Here is a 19,098-nt window from a genome sequence, read left to right as displayed (position 1 = left end):
TTTTCATATAAGAAAAATCATTCTATTTATTAGGAATTCTGAATTGCAGTGGCCTATAACATCCTTTCAAAAAGGATTGGGATTTTTTTTTCTTTCCCAAACTCTTGTCGCCCTTGTACAACTCCTGGGAGATTTCAAATCTGGATCTGTGCCTTTTTCCTCTGCCAGGATATAAGTTTGTCACAGTCTGATTTTGAAATTGATACGGTGCACAAAGGCAAAGGAGATTAGTTGAGGCATGCCGTAAAGGGGAATTATTGGGGGTGCATTCAATTCATGGGATATATGTGTAAAGGCATCTGTACTTCACCTTCAATTTAATTAAAATGGTGAAATCAAATATCATGGGGTTAGATCTGCGTAACTAGAAACACGAAAAAGTGAAGTTTCCAGAGGGCATTAGGTTTCATCAAGTGCAAGAGGGGAGAAGAGGTCAGTGAAGAATGTACAACAGTCATGGAACCTTCAAGATCCAGGAGCTGGCCCACTTCATACGAGAAATATCTATGGTAGACTCCTGATGAAGCTGATGAATTGAACTGTTATTATTTTGTTATATTTGTGCGAACTATGTCAAAATTGGCTTTCTATGGTTAAATAATAACTTTAAACCAGAGTTTAAAGTTAAAAACCAGGATTCAGAATAAAGGGCCAATATGTCTATAGCATAAGATGTAATAAGCTATGCCATTGGTTTAATGACAGCGACAATTGCTCAAATGGAAAATATGCATGTTAAGTCAAACAAAACCTAACCTCCAAAAATAAATAAACCCTAATCTTTATCTTTACATAATTTTAAACCAAAAACTCTATTACAAAAATTATAAAAATTACAATCCTAACTGTTACCCTAAGCCCTCAGAGATATCAAGACCGGAGCTAATGTTGCAGGAGCAAATGTTGTGTCACCATGCCATTAGGCCAACCATTTGTTGTGTAGGTCCATGGGCCTACATATGGACTGTGAATCCTATCACAATCAGTTTGAAGAAGTGTAGGACATTGGGCTGTATGTCCCAACATGCTAACTCCCACAAAAGACAAAGTACATGAACCTAGAGTGAACCCTGTCCAAACCGAGCAAAACATTGATCGCTCATGAGGTTCAATGCAAATTACATCTCAACGATGCATCCTTTATATCGCCTACATCACCATCATAGTAATCGGAATCAAATCCCTTGGAGAATCAATTTTACAAAAGAAAAGGAGAGAACAAATCAACTAAAATTACATTGCTGAGAATATTGGAAGTGGTAATGACTTTAATCATCTCAGGACCAAGCTCAGAATTGGTAGTCTCCTGTCTGTAGCCTAATGACACAATATGGCTATAACACAAGAGTGAGCGGAAGAGACTGCAATGAATTGCTACACTGTCCCTGAAACCCATCCAATTTGTCATATAAATTGGGTTATTAGTGCAGATGAAGTCCCGACGACGATGAATTCATAAGAAATATAACCTGCCCAGTGAACTGGCAAAGTATCCTTTCAGCCCTAATTATTTATGGTGGCTGCTTACTTGTTCTTACTTGGAAATAAATTAAAAGAAGAGCCAGAGCTCCAGTATTTATGTAACATCCATAAAACATATTGCATGCAGTCTTCATAATGTAAACAAGGATAATGTGGTAATATGATTATAATGTTGCCATTAACAATTTACAAAAACCCCATTAAAGTGGTGTGAATTTATTTTCAATCATTAGTACTGGAATCATTTATTAGCAATTTCCTGCAAGAGGCTAAAATTAAGACAATATATGTTATTGTTTATGAGATATCATACATGATTATCAGCTTCACATACCATTGAATGCCTTTCCTCTGCAATATCTGAATAACCAACTATGCCTACTACATGGACATGTATGTACACATATGATGGATGCATTTTAGTTTGCAAGTACTATAAGATTCTACTGGGGGTGACTACCCATTTGATTAAAAAATACATTTACAAGCAAACCAAAATTATTTGTACTGTAGCAGTACACTCAGGATATGCCTGACGAATACTACATATGGTTGTACTGGATTCTCGCCGTGTATTAAGTAAATTCAAAGTGTTCTATTAAGTGTTCACATAATAAACATCGACAATCATAAGTGCCTACTCTCAGGAATCAACCTAGGAGTTTCCTTCCTCTTACATTGGTTGCCACTGGTCACAGTAGAGTAACAAATCAGTCAGAGTCGTACAAAAAGGATGTAGGTCAGAAGGACAATGTCAATGCAACCATACATGTACACCCCCCCCCCCCCAATCGACCAGAGGGACCTGCACACAAGACTTCGCTAAAATGGGGGCAGGAGTAACATGAGCATTTGAAACATTTCGAGCATGCAAGCGCTAATTCATGGCTGACGGTGAAAAACAATATAGGTGTACTTGCTGGCAGATAATGGCCAATATATGAAAGGTTCAAATCGATGATAGTTGTCACATGTTGTCAGCTCGACCACGATATGCATCGTAGATGAACACTTCTTGAATTGATGTCTGTCTACCTGAAAACATGGCAATCACACTCCTTCAGTAAAATAGGGTTAATAATCAGCAAAAAAGGTTAATAATCAATGGCTGTTTTCCCATGAACCTCTGTAACAAGAGGCACTGCAGAACTCCTAATCAGGTTCATCTATTTTCTTTCTTCTTGCATACTAGCCTTTGTCACTATCAAAGCAATGCTGATATAACATCACCATCATTAATTAAATCTTATGTTATTCAGAGGTTAGAAAGTCAAAAGGGGCCTAAGCTTTCAATCCTAGCAGAATCTTTGTCGGAGGCAAAATTACAAACATATAAAGTGGAACAACCATAATAAAGACCACAGACAAGCTACAGCAACACTAGAAACAAGGAGACATCAGAGGTGTGAGAAATGAAAGGAAATATTTTTAGTAACTTATTATGAAAGCAATTTACATGAAGGTATATTACTCAGATGCTTTTAATGATTCAATGAAAGTGCAAAAAAGCATGCATTATCATATTTTTCGAATGTAACCGCAGTACATTCCAAGTTAATCATCAAGGGCTTGAACATTTATTTCAAAGGGATTCTAATTCTGTAGTGTAGGCTTTGGTCACATCGTACATAATGATATCATACCTATGACATGGGTACATCTCTAATCACATGTGCCTTTGTACAATTTGAACCATTAGAACCAATGAAAAACATTAAACGCAGCTATATTTTTCTCCCATATGTTTGCACTAGTCAAACCTGTGTTGCATGTACATGTATTTCTAGATGGACCCACCCATTTACGATCTGAATCAATTCCTCTGCTCTATGCTAGGATTGAATCCTTCGTGGAATCCATAGGAAAAAAAAGTCAGAAACCCTAACAGCTGTTGCCGTTCAGTGTTCTAAAGTCAGAACAGTCAAAGCATTGCTATCGTCAGGACTGACCCGACTCCTTTACTCTGTGTGTACACTAATCTACGCTCCCTGAACGAAGAAAGATCCTTCTTACTTTTCAACGGCTTACGTAGGCCTACATGTACAATGTACATATCACACAGAAGGCTACTGTAGCTCCTGCAGCTGTGCAAAAATATACATAAAAGTCGACTTTCACATACAGAATATCAGGTAAAGCACAGGGCTTCTGTGATGAATTGCCACAGCTGTGATAGATGAGGCATGAACAAAGAAAAATGTACAGTTGCCTAGAAGCAGTGATTCTTGGAGAGCATCAACTTGGATCCATGAAAAATGTTCAAGCCTATGCATTATAAATGCGATGCCATTAGAAATTAAATCATTCTAATAAATTATGTTCTACACAGCTAAACCTCAATCACATATTTGGAATTTTGCATTTGTCAACTACAGTAAGCTAAAATGATTATGGTAGGTCAGATAAGCCTACACTGTGGATTTGAATGTCTATAAGCCAAGATGAATAAGCTGTTTATTAGTGTGTACTGGGCTTGCAACTGTTTTATTGAATACATGCACAGGTAATACACTTTAAAATGCTTGCTCTCAATATAAAGTATAAATATTATGGTATAAGCTAAGCCTACATTGTAAAGCCAAATCGACGAAGAAGCTGTTCAGGTTTATAATGATCAAACCGGAGAAAATGTATTTGATGCACATAATATTAATATACAGGTGCTCAATAATGGGCCCCATTATCAAATGAATCTTTCATCGCTCTAAAGGAAATGAAATGCAGCAGCCAGCACACAATATAATGCATCAACGGCAACCAAAAATCATCCAACCACCCCTTTTATTCATGCAATGAGACAAGATCAAAATAATCAGTTGGTTACTAGTAGTAACTCATGCACTCAGAAAAAAAAAACCATATCAGATAAATATGATATGCAGGATTAAAGGTAAATCAAGGAGTATGCTAGCATAATGGCACTTTAATAATTAAATTTCACTATAAATGTATACATATTTCACTGCAAATACAAGTACAAGAACTCCCATCTCTTCTTCTTCATCTATCAAATCACTTGTATTTAACAAAAATATGTATTATCTCAACAGATTTCAATATGTCTAATACTGCACAATGGAAAAGATATTAGGATCAATTGGCAAATACGCAAGGGGAAGGGGGACTTACCTATATCTGACACTTCTAGAATATCTCCATCAGCACTCATTTACAGCGGTTCTTCGTGAAATATTCATATTATATACCGTCAGTGGCATTGAAATCAGTAATAATAGATTATTAATAATTCACACTTTAATTATTGATTGCATTTCCCCTGCCTTGTCAGCCTGCACTTTTCCTATCAAATCGTTTTGTGCAAAAGATATACTCATTGTGGGCAATGTCTTTGTTTTCCACTACAAACATCAAGCCTTATATATTCGAGCTGCAACCCCGTTTCCCCTTTCTTTCTCTCTCTCTTCCTTCTCTCTTCCTCCTCATTTTCTTCTCTTTTTATATCTCCCTTTCTCCCTTCTCTCTCATCTTCCTTCATTCGACTCTCCATGTTTGATCCCTGCTATTTCCGTATTGATAAATGACACTCTACCTTGATTGCCTTCTGAGAAGAAAAAAAAACAGATATGGATTCATACCAAAGTAAGATTTTCATTCCTCGATAAAACATTAAAAACAGGTGAGTTATTCACATACCCATTTGTTTTAATAATGGACTGCTGCTTCAGCAAAGCTGCAAATCTCTACAGGATTGCAGCATTGCAGATCGAGTCTTGATAATAATCTAGTTGTGAGAATATTCATGAAGCTATCCTGGGACTGAGCACACACGTCTTTAAAGGGCAATTTGAAACAAGGTAAATATTAGACAATTAGCACCTGCAGGAGATAACGAGGACAGCGACTCAGAAATTCATTAGGGCTGCATACCGGGAAGACGAATAACAAAATGCAGTTATGTTGATTTTTTTCACTGCTTGTCTACCATGAAATTATTCAGTGTTTTCAAAGTATGCGTGCAGGCAAAGGTAGAAAAAAATATTGAATTTGGATTTTATCTCCAGGCTAAAAATGCATAAAAAGTTGTAATTCTATATTTCATACTGTATTTTTCATTTTGATAAAGTGGACAACTGCTTGTGTGTGTGTATCAATGAGGTTTCCCATCTTGCACAAATGGTTCATGTGAGCTGGGTTAATATAAAATCTACGCCCGGAAACAAAGTTAAATCATGATTCAGGATTTTATTCACGTAGCGGATGTTCATATAAGACTACAGAACGAGAGCTTTTCTCTTTAGTCTTATGACCATAAATGGTCGTCAAATCTAGTAAGAAAAATGATTCCCTGCCTGCAATAATACTACTTAATACTTTGATGTGAATGTATACACATTAATAATCAGCATACCATCTACCATTCATTGTCTAATCTTAAACAAATCCATACAAGTGAAAGAGAGAGGGGGAGGAAAAGAACAAACTTTTCGAAGCCTCATCAGGCATGAGCAGGGACTGTCTAATGATGAACATAAGACAGTATTCCTACCATGCAAACACGAAGGCATAATAGAAATGGCCAGAACCAACAGGGACGTGTGTGCTAAGCAAACTAAGCACCGCCAGAGACGCAATTAGGGAAACCATGATGCAAAGCGTTCTATTCTCTTCATCTGATTAGCATATGATTCTGCTTTGCATGGCATTCAGGTTTACAAAGCCAATTTTTTTTTAATAATTATTACAGAATGAATAAAAGACAAACTATAGTCAAATTTTATTCAAATCACTGTCATCTATGACTCCCATATTTCATAAAATTTGAAGTGTCAAAATGAGGATTAGGTCTTGTTTAAATGTATGACTGCATAATATAAACATTCAAATTCATTGTCATAATTATCAAACAATAGTGAGGCAATTATCCTGTAATATTACCAGTGTTATTTAAAGTTCTTATTTTGCAAGCAGGTGTAAAAGTACCGCTACATCCATGAAATAATTTTTCTTGGGAAATGTGTTTTCTGATTACTTAATTTGACAGTTCTACTCCTCTCTACAGGATTCAAAACTGCTATTTTTATCTTCATGAGGACAGGAACACAAAAATAGATTTGGAAATTTCATTATATTATATACTTAATTTTCTATTAGAGGAAAAATTATTAAGCTGAACACCCACTGCTTCTCGATAAAGAATTATTTTGATGTGAACTCCACTCGGCTTCGAGGCAAAATGATTTGATAAACTTGACTAGTCATGAGAATAGAGGGGTTGTCAAGAATCCCTTATTAACGAGGATAGCGAGGTAGAAAGTATTCATCCAAAACAAGGGCATCATCTTCCTTTCTTTCCACCTTTAACATGAATGACAGGAAAATTGACTGCTGGTGACTTTAACAGGCTCATCTTCCCACCTAATAGCATAACAGATTCATATTCTGAGAGGGGACAAGGCCTTCCCAGAAAAAAAAAGGTGAGGTCATATCGTAGTCATGGCAAAAAAAAAAGCAGGAGCCTGGTATATGATGCATAAAGCTAGCTGCATCAAGTTACCTGAAATTGGGGAAAAGTATACAGGACAAGCCTGATGAATTAGAAAATAAAATATCATTTCAGATTTAACACAAATGGGGACAAGACCATGATCATGGCAAAGTGCTTTCAAATTGAGCGAGGAAATCTACGGCAAGAGACATTATGCCTGGTGAGAGAGAATGAATTTTCATTTGGGATGCACATTCGCTTTATTGGAAGTTTGGAACACACGTAAAGTAGAGGGTGAAGACTGAGTGTCCCTTCGGGCGATGGAAGCAAAGCGGGACAGTCCTTAGGAAAGCCAAAACAATAAACGGGTACAATCATGATTTATGGGTTCTTCTGCAGGGTTGCCATGGTAACACCACTTTTGAAAATAACCTTGCCTGCCTGTGTTATCATTAAGAGCACTGGTTAGGAGGTCTTGAAGAAATAATAAATGGGTGAGAGATAAAAATTTGGCTTGGCTAATGCCCTATGCTGATGTACACTTGCGATGGTACGCCCGCCCGTGTGAGGTAGGAGGTGGATAACAAGCGATAAGGAAGGAAGCGGGACAAGCAATGTGGGAGCACTAATGCACTGACAAAGATAAACACTTTCATGAATTATCTCCATTTTGTTTGGATGAGCACAAACACACATGCAGTCTCGCTGTTCATCAGAATAGGGCCTTTTTAAGGGCAACTCTAGCCTGCCTTGTCCACATGAAAACAGGACAATCTTAAGAAACATTAGAAATTTGAACAAGGTGACAAATAATGATAATACAGGATCAATCTAAAATGTTAAAGCCATGTAAAATATCCGCAACACGACATGCTCTTCAGAGAAGTACCATCACATGATAATCATTTTGTCAAATATATGTAGGAAGTTCAGTGTTTGCATGGTGTTCAAAAGTTCTTAATTAAAAAAACACCAGGCAGGATATAAACACTTCATAAAGGAAGACACAAGAAACTGTCCAGGAACAGGTAACAAAACACAATACAGGCCCCCATATTTTCCACGCATCACGCCTTTCGCAAGGATAATGGCAATGCAGTGTGTACATGCTCAGGCTGTGTGTGCATCGCTGGGCTTCAATCCGCTGATCAAAAGCAGGCTATGACGTCCTTATGGCAAGTCCACCAGTGGATGTGCAAATCGAAAAGTCCATGTTACTGGGTCACAAAAAGTCTTGATAAACATGCCGAGAATACAGAGACTTCTCTCCACAATTCTGGTCACATACATCAGAACCATCCGTAGGAAATCAACTTTTCACATTTAACTGAGGATAGACCCATTACCAATAAGAATCAACTGTCCTATACAGAAACCAAGTCGAGAGAAAAATACTTTATTCTTCAACAGGTAAATACTTCAAAAGGCGAATATCTCAAACAGAGTTTTAAGATTTTATGGGGGAATATGCAGCAGTTTCCTCAATTAAACCAACGCTAAACCCACCGATTATACACCCTTCAAAATAACATGATAGCTTTGATCGGTCTGGAGTAGGTTTCAATGATGGAACTGCAGCATAAATAAGACATAACAATGTAAGTTAGTCAGACATATAGTTTACAAACCTGGATAGAAGTCATTTGCCTTTGAGAGTTTGACGTTGGTTCCTGTGTCTTTTTGTAGTTGAGCGATGGTTTGGCCACCTTTGCCGATTATGGAGCCAGCCGCCGTGCTTGGGATCAACATCTTCAACATGTATTTGTTGTCATCTGTTGAAATAATGCACAGAAAAAAGAAGAAATTGATTAGAACATCCTGTTTACTATTTAAAAAAACAATGCTCATCTACAGAGATTTTCAAAAAATTACTGTTAGCATTTCCATGTACATGTAAGAATGCAAGCTTAATTAAAGGGGAATCCAGCCTTGGCCATCAAATGTTGTGTTGGGAAGGAGAAAAATAAATCAAACAGAATGGTGAAGGTTTGAAAGAAATCGAACAAGCAATAAGAAAGTTAAAACTTCCTTTAAAATTGAGATCACTAATAGTATGTAGATTTCAAATTGGCAACTTGGTAAGTAAATTATGACAAGGGGCAAGGACAACTTTCCCATAGGCCATGTACTTTATTATCAGGGATTTGTAGTTTTCTCCTAAGTACCCATTCCCCTGGGGCAGTAGTCTAAATATAACCCAGATAGTATATTGTTTAATGTCATCATGAAAGAAAAATATAATTTAAAATAAAACTTTTGGGAAATATGACATTTTAGCCATAATATGTATTGGAGTACATTGAAGAGTAGTCCTTGCCTTTAATACATCACTATGACATCCCATATGCGGCCAATTTGAAGTCTCCATGAGTATAGGGATCACCAATATTTACAACTTTTGAAAATTCATAACTTTCTTGTTGTTTGTCCAAATCCAATATTGTTCAAACTTTCACCTATCAACTTGTCTGATTTTTATTTTTCTTATAAAAACAAGTTTTTATTTGGGTTGGATTCCCCTTTAAACTTTAGGACATAGATGCATTCAAGGGACGTTGCTTAGAGTATTTTCCGGTTTTCATTAATATATCGACCGAGAACACAGACAGTCAATGTTGCTTATCCTAGTTTACATGAAGGTAAACAATGTTTACATGAAGGTAAACAATATTTTCATGAAATAAAGCTCAGATGAAATCAACATATTTAATAATTTTCATGAGAAACGAATAAAGTCATACCTTATTTGTATGTTTACACATTAATGTTTCAAAAAGTTTTTGTCTCGAGTGAAAGGGCTACAGTTTGCTACATGCACCTAAAATCAAATGCTATCCTTTGTTTCATATTACTATGGGAAATGTCCCTGGTCTTTCTATCTCCTGTAAAGCGGATTTAGGTGTGAGACTAAAAGGGGTTCTACAATCACTCAAGATAGTTATCTTGACCCTCTGTGGGCGCCAGCAGGATTTGCATCAAAATACTTCACCAGGAACAAGTTCACTCTTTATCGATGCCATCCCCAGGTTCACATGTACATAGATAAGCACTTTGTTTCGGGACAAGAATACAGAGTGGAAATGTTGAGCCATGAATGTATGCACCTACGGGTAAAGAGATAACTATACCTTTGCAGGGGTGCAATTTAACCCCCCACCCCCCTCTCCTCCTTTACCCAGACCACACACATGAAGTGTATGAAAGCGCAAGCAACTAATCAAAGGACCAACGGCTCTAAGTCCTTTCAGAAGGATAAGTGTTAATGAGGATAATAAAATTTATCGTCCCATAGTATAAGTTAATACCATAAGGCACTAGCGCCTCAACTTTATTTTTTGTTTTGCACTGTTATCCATCTCTGTCTTTAAAAAAAAAACCACTCAGATATGAATTAGAATTAAAAACACCCTAGCATTTATGAATTATCTAACTGGAAATTATTCAACCTTTCAAAATTCATACCAAAGTCCATAATGGTGTGTTAAATTTGCCACCAACTGCTTATTTGTGGAGGATAATAACATCAGTTTAGCTCAAATGGCTTTCCCCAAAGGGAAATCAGTAGATCAAATTCACTAATGAGAACGACTAAATTATATTAATTGCTTATGCCATTATTGTGATCGCTGCAAAGGTAACTGCACATTTCCAAATGACCAAAGCTTTTTGATATTCCCACATCAATCGTATAGATTATAGGCCTAATGGTAATTTATCATACCATGATATAAACATAAGGAAAAAGAAACAGAATGACGCACGCAGAACACCACAGTAACAGATCCCGTGCTGTGGAATGGGACATGGCTCTACTCTTAGTCTTGGTAATCCTTTAGTGAAGTCAAAGACCTGTTCCTATTCAAAGGACCATAAATGGGAGAGGAATGAGCAAACAATAGGCCAAGCCAACAAATCAATATGACCTCCTCCCCTCTCCTTACTCCCCAGCTCTCCAAGTACGGCACCAGCCCCACACAACCCCCACACAATGGGATGTGTGTGCAGTTAAGCGGATTGTACAGGTCCTATTCACCCTTGTTGTTTAAACATAGGCTTAGTCATGTCCAAGCTTACAAAAGCCAGGTTTTATGTTGCTTTGTACCACCATTTTACTTCCTCAATAAGTCAGCCACAATCTATCCATTCTTTCCTCAAAAGAGGTGTCAAGATTTTTTCTTGAATGATTCAGATGAATTAACATTTGAGAGGCAGACAAAGGACGCTTGTGGCGCAGTGTCCTTTGAAGAAGAAGTGCAAGAACATGGATTGATTGATGAACAATGGCATCCATAGAAAGGTTGAAGAACGTATTCACATGGTTATTGATTATATCAGTGCTACAGAGAATGAAGTTGACAAACAGAAGGCCCCTCACTTCTATCAAAACAACAATACACCAAAACATGACCAAGGAAATGAATAAGCAGGTGGGTGTTTCATAAAGCTGTTCGTAAGTTAAGAGCGACTTTAAGAACGACTGGTGATCCTTTCTTATGGCGAATGGTATATTCATTTGCGATGGTTTTGCGCGTAAGAAAGGTTCACCAATCGTTCTTAAAGTCGCTCTTAACTTACGAACAGCTTTATGAAACACCCACCAGGACTTCACTGTCAGTGTCAATTACAAAACTGCACCACTTCGGGAGTAAGAGCATAAAAAGGGAATCATTCAAATATATTTTTTAAGAAAAGAATATAGCAGTTAGGAATACTTGTAAATGTAATTGTGCGTTTACAGTACCATACAAGTAAAAATATGTGGTACACACATGTAGGTGAAGGCTGTGTGAACCCATCCATATCTCTAGTAAAGGCATGTGTTTTGATCAGTTAGGTGCGAAGGTGGTTTTGATTTGTTATATGAAACCATTTTCATAATTGATTGATCTTAGTATATGCTAATTACCATGAAATAAATCATGACAATGCAATATGTTACCACATGTTTTCTGTGGGTTTTTGAATGATGTATCCTTTCTTTTTCGTGTTTAAACAATATTAAACATGATTTTAAATTTCTAAGATCATGTTTTCTTCTTTATTTGAATTATTGTATTTATCATTTTTTCTTTACACAGAATGTACAACTGACAATCATTTTATCTGTAAATACAGTCCAGCCTGCAATATGCATGTGTGCAGAGCTGCCAACCACACTTGACAAAAAATCCTATTATTTCACCCAAAAAATCCTATTTTTAGACAAAAAATCCTATTCATACCCGTCGCGTACTTTCCTACTATACATCTCATTATTTTGTTGTGCTCACTGTAATTTGACCTTGGTCATGTGACGTGAAACTCATGCAGGATGTTCAGTGATACTTGATTAACCTTATGTATAAGTTTCATGAACTAGGTCCATATATTTTCTAAGTTATGATGACATTTCAAAAACTTAACCTTAGGTTAAGATTTTGATGTTGATTCCCCCAACATGGTCTAAGTTCATTGACCCTAAATGACCTTTGACCTTAGTCATGTGACATGAAACTCAGGCAGGATGTTCAGTAATACTTGATTAACCTTATGGCCAAGTTTCATGAACTAGGTCCATATACTTTCTAAGTTATGCTGTCATTTCAAAAACTTAACCTCAGGTTAAGATTTGGTGTTGACGCCGCCGCCGCCGCCGTCGCCGTCGGAAAAGCGGCGCCTATAGTCTCACTCTGCTATGCAGGTGAGACAAAAAGGAAAAAACTGTCTGCTTATTTTTTGCTAGAAAAGACACAGCTTCGAAAGAAACCAAGTATCAACATACATACAAATGCACATATGGGACTGTGATGTACTCACCTATGTGTTTTTATGTGTATTAATACATTTGGAAATTGGTCTTTTTGAGTCAAAAGAGAGGTCATAATTCCTGTTTTTAATGCTTGCAAATAGATTTTCAAAGTTCTGTGGAAGATATCTTAGCAGCAACATTTCGTATCGTAGCTCCCCGAGTCTGAATAGGCTGATAGCGCACAGATAGCTACATGTAGCTGCAGTGGTTTCATGCAAAGCTCACGCACGCCAGCCGGCCGGCTGGATAATAGCTACTGTATGCTAGAGCGGTAAGCCTATGTACTGTCATGTGTGTGTGTATTTGTGTGTAGATCAACAAAAAGGGCGCATGACGAATTGGTTGCAATTTGAACTGTATAAAGTTGATAAATGGTGCAAAATCGGGAGAAAAATTGCGCTACTTTGAAAATTATTGGTTGCCCGATTCGGGCCACCAAAACTTAACATTTTTCAATAATGACTGCCCGAGGTGGATTTCTGTTATGTCGAGCCTTACCATAGCTATATTTTCAAAAAATCGTATTTTATTTGTAAAAATCCTAGTGTCGTATTTTAAGTGAAAAATCGTACGGAATACGACAAAATCGTACTATTTGGCAGCTCTGTGTGTGGTGGCAACAAAAAGAAATTGGCGTGTACATGTAATACCGTGGGTATAGGCCAATATCATATTCAGTGATATGATACTAACATAATCCATGTTACTTTCACATTCAATATTTCAGAAATCTAAACAAGCTTCTTGTAGATGTACATGTAGGTATACAAAGTTATGAGGCTTTACTATCAGATTTATAATTTTTTTGAATATGTATGGAAAGGTGAAAATAGTGTGGAAAATTCAGTTATGTATTTTGCAATTTACACCTATATAGGCCCCCTAAGTGTTTCGATTGTAAATAGAGTATACAAATCTCAAAATCATGTCTACTAAAAACTTTTCAGCTAATAATACTTGTACCATTATTCATACCAAGACCCAACCATATTTACCATATAGCCTCCTACGAAGCACTGTGCAAGTCGGTTTAGATACATGTACAAAGTACATGTCTTCACCGTGGATGAGCAATGCAATAACTACCTTCTGCCGCTAGCCGCTTGAGGTGGCACATCCCTTTTCTCCACAAATCACTTCCCTTTCATCACTAATTAAAATCCTATCCCATGTGAGACAATCTAATCACTGGCCCGTAAAATCATGATCAATATTCCACAAAGTGATCATCGTTAAATTTTCCATTCTTCCAGAAGGGTAAGGACCTTCTGTTTATTAATTTGTGCAAGGTCCTTTTGATTAGTACAGGCAGTAATGTGCCAGACCTGGAGGGCAGAATAATATTGTTAAGCCAAGGGCAGCAGAGCGTGCCAGACAGTGCTGTATTGAGCGTGATCTGATCACAGTTCCTTGCATTTCTGCAAATTCCTCTTATACTCAAAAACATTGGTTTCACTTCTTTCATCTACATCCCAAATTAAGCTCCATGGTCATATATACACCTTGTACATATCAATGAATTTTTGAAATCCTCATTGTACTTAGAAACCAAGTTGGTTCTGAAATGATAAGGTGATATATATTCCACAATAAAAAATAAGCAGGAAATAATTGAAAATAGTGATTTACATGTAAGTCCTGAAAGAATCGCATATATGTTTAATGAAAACAACAGATGATATACATGTACGCCTATTCAATCTGTATCTCAGACTTTTTAACAGATGGTTTTAATTACTTTATAAATGTAAAAGGCTATTGGTCTACTTTTAGTTTAATTACTCATAAAAGTGTCAAGGACTATTCTTTTATATTTTTGTTTCACAAACTTTATAAAGGAAGTTGTGTCTGCTCTCTGCTGCCCATCGAACTAGACGTACATGTGTCTGATTCTGTGTTGACTATTGATTTATTAGATATCTTTGATCTACCTGTTTGTCTATAATCAGAATACCTGTCTTTTACCTTCTTCAGTGCCCTGACTGCACCGGGAATACCACTCAATAAAAAGTGGGCAGGAGAGCACTTATTCAATTTGAGCAAATCTGTGCCCAGTATGGGTGCAAGCGTGGCCCAGGGGAGGCAACCTGGCACACAGCAGGGTAGAAGCTACTCCTGCCATACTACAGACAAAACTTGAGCTCTGGGGACAGATGAGCGAAAGGCCTACTAGTTATCGCAACCATGGATGCCAGTGACACAATGATTGCACCTGAACTGCATAGCAGATTACGAGTTACAATGTAAAGATCGGATTACTAGCCCTACATGAAGAAAAGTCTCAACTCAGATTCCAAATATTATAGGGCCTACCTGTACATCATTTCACACATCAGCCCTATTTTAGACTAAATGTCTGCCAGTGCAATCAGAACTGAAACAAAATTTAATATTTATGTCATGTACTACCTACATGTAGAGAGATTCAAACTAGAAGTTTTTTATAAATCATAAAAACAAGACAGACATTCATAATGCATCTACATGTATCTATAAAACATTTTAGTCTTCTTTGATTATCATAAGAAAAACTAGAATAGAGGATGAAGAAGACAGCTTCACTTTACAGCCATAATTTTTTCTGTTCCATTTTCATGCATGCCCATAAAAGGATGCATTGATGCCCGGTGCATCTAAAAGTACTATGTAAATGGATGTGGCCCTCTCGAATCATTCACAAACTGCAGAAATCCGAAGAGCGACGTCATTAGCATGCGCAGAAGATGGCAGGCATCGTTCAAGTCTTGCAACTAAGAGCATGCCATCTTTTACTCAGCACCGGAATACTAATCCAATGGCTTGATGAATTAATTCAGCAGACACGATCATTTGAATGTCATTACACACAATCAAGTTCAAGATAGAGATAGTAAGGTTCTGATACAAAAGAGACAGACCTACATCAGCATCATCTGCTGGATAGATTGTGGAGATACACAAATCTCCATCTTAATTATATCACTCGCATGAGATGTGTTAATGCTGCACGGGTCCTCCGGATGCCAAATCAGATTTACATATGTACATATGGAGGTTAATTAAATCTGCAAAGTATTCTTCATACAGTGCATCTACATGTATGAAGGATTCAATAGCTACAACTTGTAATTATTTCCTACATGTATTGGCAGTTCTATATATTATCTCTGGCAAATAAAAAATAGGCCTATACAATTGATTGTTCAATAAATAAGTACAAATGTAGGTCTATGGCAAACTGCGTAAAAATATACAATCATTGTATTTCTACCATATTTCTCTCCTTATCTGTTATATATCTAAATTCATTCAAAATCTTCATTTATAATATATAACAATAGTATAGCGCATGTCGTCAGGTGCTCAAGACGCTCCTATATAACCCCAGCTAAGCTAGTTTACCGATTCCGGTACTCAAAGCTTTTTCTTAATTCACTTTTCATAACCTTCACTTAAGGACAATGAACATGATTGATTTGGAAAAATTCCTTCTTTAATTAAATTTGTTTTATTCTCCTTTTGTCTTCCTCTCTCTTAGGTCAATGAGGATACATCAAACTATGACAAGATACTGGTGTAGTTGTCAACTCTTTCTAATTAAGACGTAAAGTCGCACACAAGCTCCTGATCCCCCTACCCTCGGTGAAGAATTGGGTTGCCTTGCCCATTTAATTAAATATGCATGGCTGTGATTTGACGAGGAACACCATTGCCACCGCGGTGCGCGAGGAGTGGCAGGGACCCCGCGTTCCACGGCGGCGATGCCATTGCCAGACACGGCTTATTGACCAACCATGTGTGGGGGGAACGACTGCTGGTTGGTGGAAGCGCTGTTCAAACACCTCGACAAAGATGTTGGAGCCTACAGCAGATGGAAGATACAATGTGGCATCTTCTACGTAATGGATGGAACAGACTATTTATTTATTCATTTATTTCTCCATCATGCCTTCCTTATTCATGTTCATGGGGTATTGATTCTTTGTTATAATCTTCTCTCACTGCTAGAGTCAATTCAAGACTACATTTCCCCCACCCATCTGTTTGTGAGGATACTTCATCTAGTTTTTGGCCTTTCCATTTTCTTCTTCATCTGACTTGTGAGAGACAGAAGGAATAATGTGAGGAAGTACAAGTGTGGATAATATAATAAAGAAATAATCATACATGTAGTACATTTAATACATGCAACATACATGTAGGCCTACTGACAAAAATAAGCATAAATGTACATCTATGTACACATACATGTATATACATTCATGTAGCTTATGCCCTTCTTTCCTTCAAATCATGTTGTTTATATCATTTTATTACTCGGAGATGTTGATGAAGATGGAATATCACATTCGAAAACAGGCCCAACTCTTTGGAATGGGTTCTTTCACCTACATGTCCATGTACTTCGAAAAAAAGTACCCAAATTCAACTGCACATCTCTGAATTCCTGACAAACAAACCAGGAATGGAATATTTTATGATTGCAGGCTGTAGGATCATTCATCATGCATGGTGAAGACAAAAGTTTATTTTCACGTGGCTGGAGGAATGAGAATCCACCTATTCTCTGGGCCTCTGGTGGGTAAAAACATATGTTCAGGTCACCTTCTGATAAAGATGAATGATGCAGAGGCAGAAAGGATTGGTGATTGATATGGTGAGAGAGCTTTGGATGGAGATCGGGTGAAGACATTCAGCCATCCATCATGAGAATTGCAAGGAGGTAGAGCAAGGTTTCATTTTTTTTCCACTACTAGATATTGTGTATGAATGGGGACAATTCAACTGCTAATTAAAGTAATCGCAGCAAACAATTATTTCATGAGAAAGCTTTCAAAATCAAGGTTAATTACCACTTATTATCATAGATCTAGATCTGGTACATTGAAATCAACTCATCTTTGTGAAATCATGAAATCTTAGCGAATAACGAATAAATCTGATGATAACTAACACAAAAAGGCATATGTGGGAAAATGTATTAATATTGCTTGGAAAATTACCCATCATTTTATGGAATTCCATGCCTATTTTGCTAATTTCTCAGCAATTACACATTTTTTATCCAGAGCCAATTGGCACATATTTTTCATTTATACATACAAACTCTTGGGTGGTCATTTTATTGGATTCTGTTCGAACTCATTTTGAGATCGTTACTTACATGCGGTATTTTTTCATTAGGGCATTTTCACAGAAACTGACGTTAAACCGGCAATGACGGCACAATTTTACACACTTTTCATTGTGTGTATGATTATCTCTAAAACAACAAATGATGGGAGTTTGCTTTTCAGTTACCATGAAAATGCCAATTAAGCAACATTCTATTTCTATGTGTATCACTTTTCAATAGGCATACATACATGTACATGCAGTCCTTCACGTTTATAATTTCGTGGAGCTCAATAAATGGCTCTCCTTATTTTTTTGAGGAGCTCAATTGAGCTCCTCAGAATCGCTCTCCTTGAGGAGCTCAAATCAATTCAATACAATACATGTATGATAAATTGTAGATTTTTTTCTTAACATCGTATATGCAATAGCTGTGTAGCTATTAATTAATATGTGGTGAAACTAGGCCTGGGTCCATACGTTTACAAAATATGACGCTCCTGCTAAAAAATTAAAAAATAAAATTGCTAAAATTTCATATTTTACATCTTTAAATCCATGAAACGGCCATCTATTTTCCATAATTCCTTGAAATTATTTTGATTTAGTTGAAAACTATCAGAAAAATGAAGAATATTCACCTCTTTCCCCGACTCTGATTTGAACTTGCACTTGGTAAATATTGTAGTCCCACATGTAGACTTCCATGGTGTTGCCATGAAAATCTACATATGGGACTACAATATTTACCGAGTTTATATTCAAAACAGAGTCGGGAAAGAGGTGAATATTCTTCATTTTTGTGATAGTTTTCAACTAAATCAAAATAATTTCAAGAAATTTGGAAAAAGATGGCCATTTCATGGATATAAAGATGTAAAATATGAAATTTTAGCAATTTTTTTTTTTTTTTTTATGAGCGCGATTTTTTGTTCTCCTTATTTTTTTGTAGGAGCGCGGTAGGAGCGCCGGCGCAATCGCGCCAACAACATCATCTGTCCACCGTTTTTGTTTTTGTTGGATAACCCGCAGTATAAACAACTGAATTGCAAGATTGCAAGATATAATTTTTCTTCCTACATTTCAAATACCCTGTAAACCTACATGTACATGTATAATTTGCAAAAGAAATAAAACAGTAGTATGAAAGTTTTATTTAAAGATTAATCCTGCTTTCTTTGGGTGGTCGAATGTCAAAAACATGTAATCAGGACATGTTGCACTCACTGTAATACAACACAGGCCTATTCTTACAAAATCCTGTTCAAGTATATTGCAGGCTGTCTCC

This window comes from Lytechinus pictus, chromosome 7, assembly GCF_037042905.1.
Source record: "Lytechinus pictus isolate F3 Inbred chromosome 7, Lp3.0, whole genome shotgun sequence".
Taxonomy (NCBI): Eukaryota; Metazoa; Echinodermata; class Echinoidea; order Temnopleuroida; family Toxopneustidae; genus Lytechinus; species Lytechinus pictus.
This window is presented reverse-complemented; position numbering follows the sequence as displayed.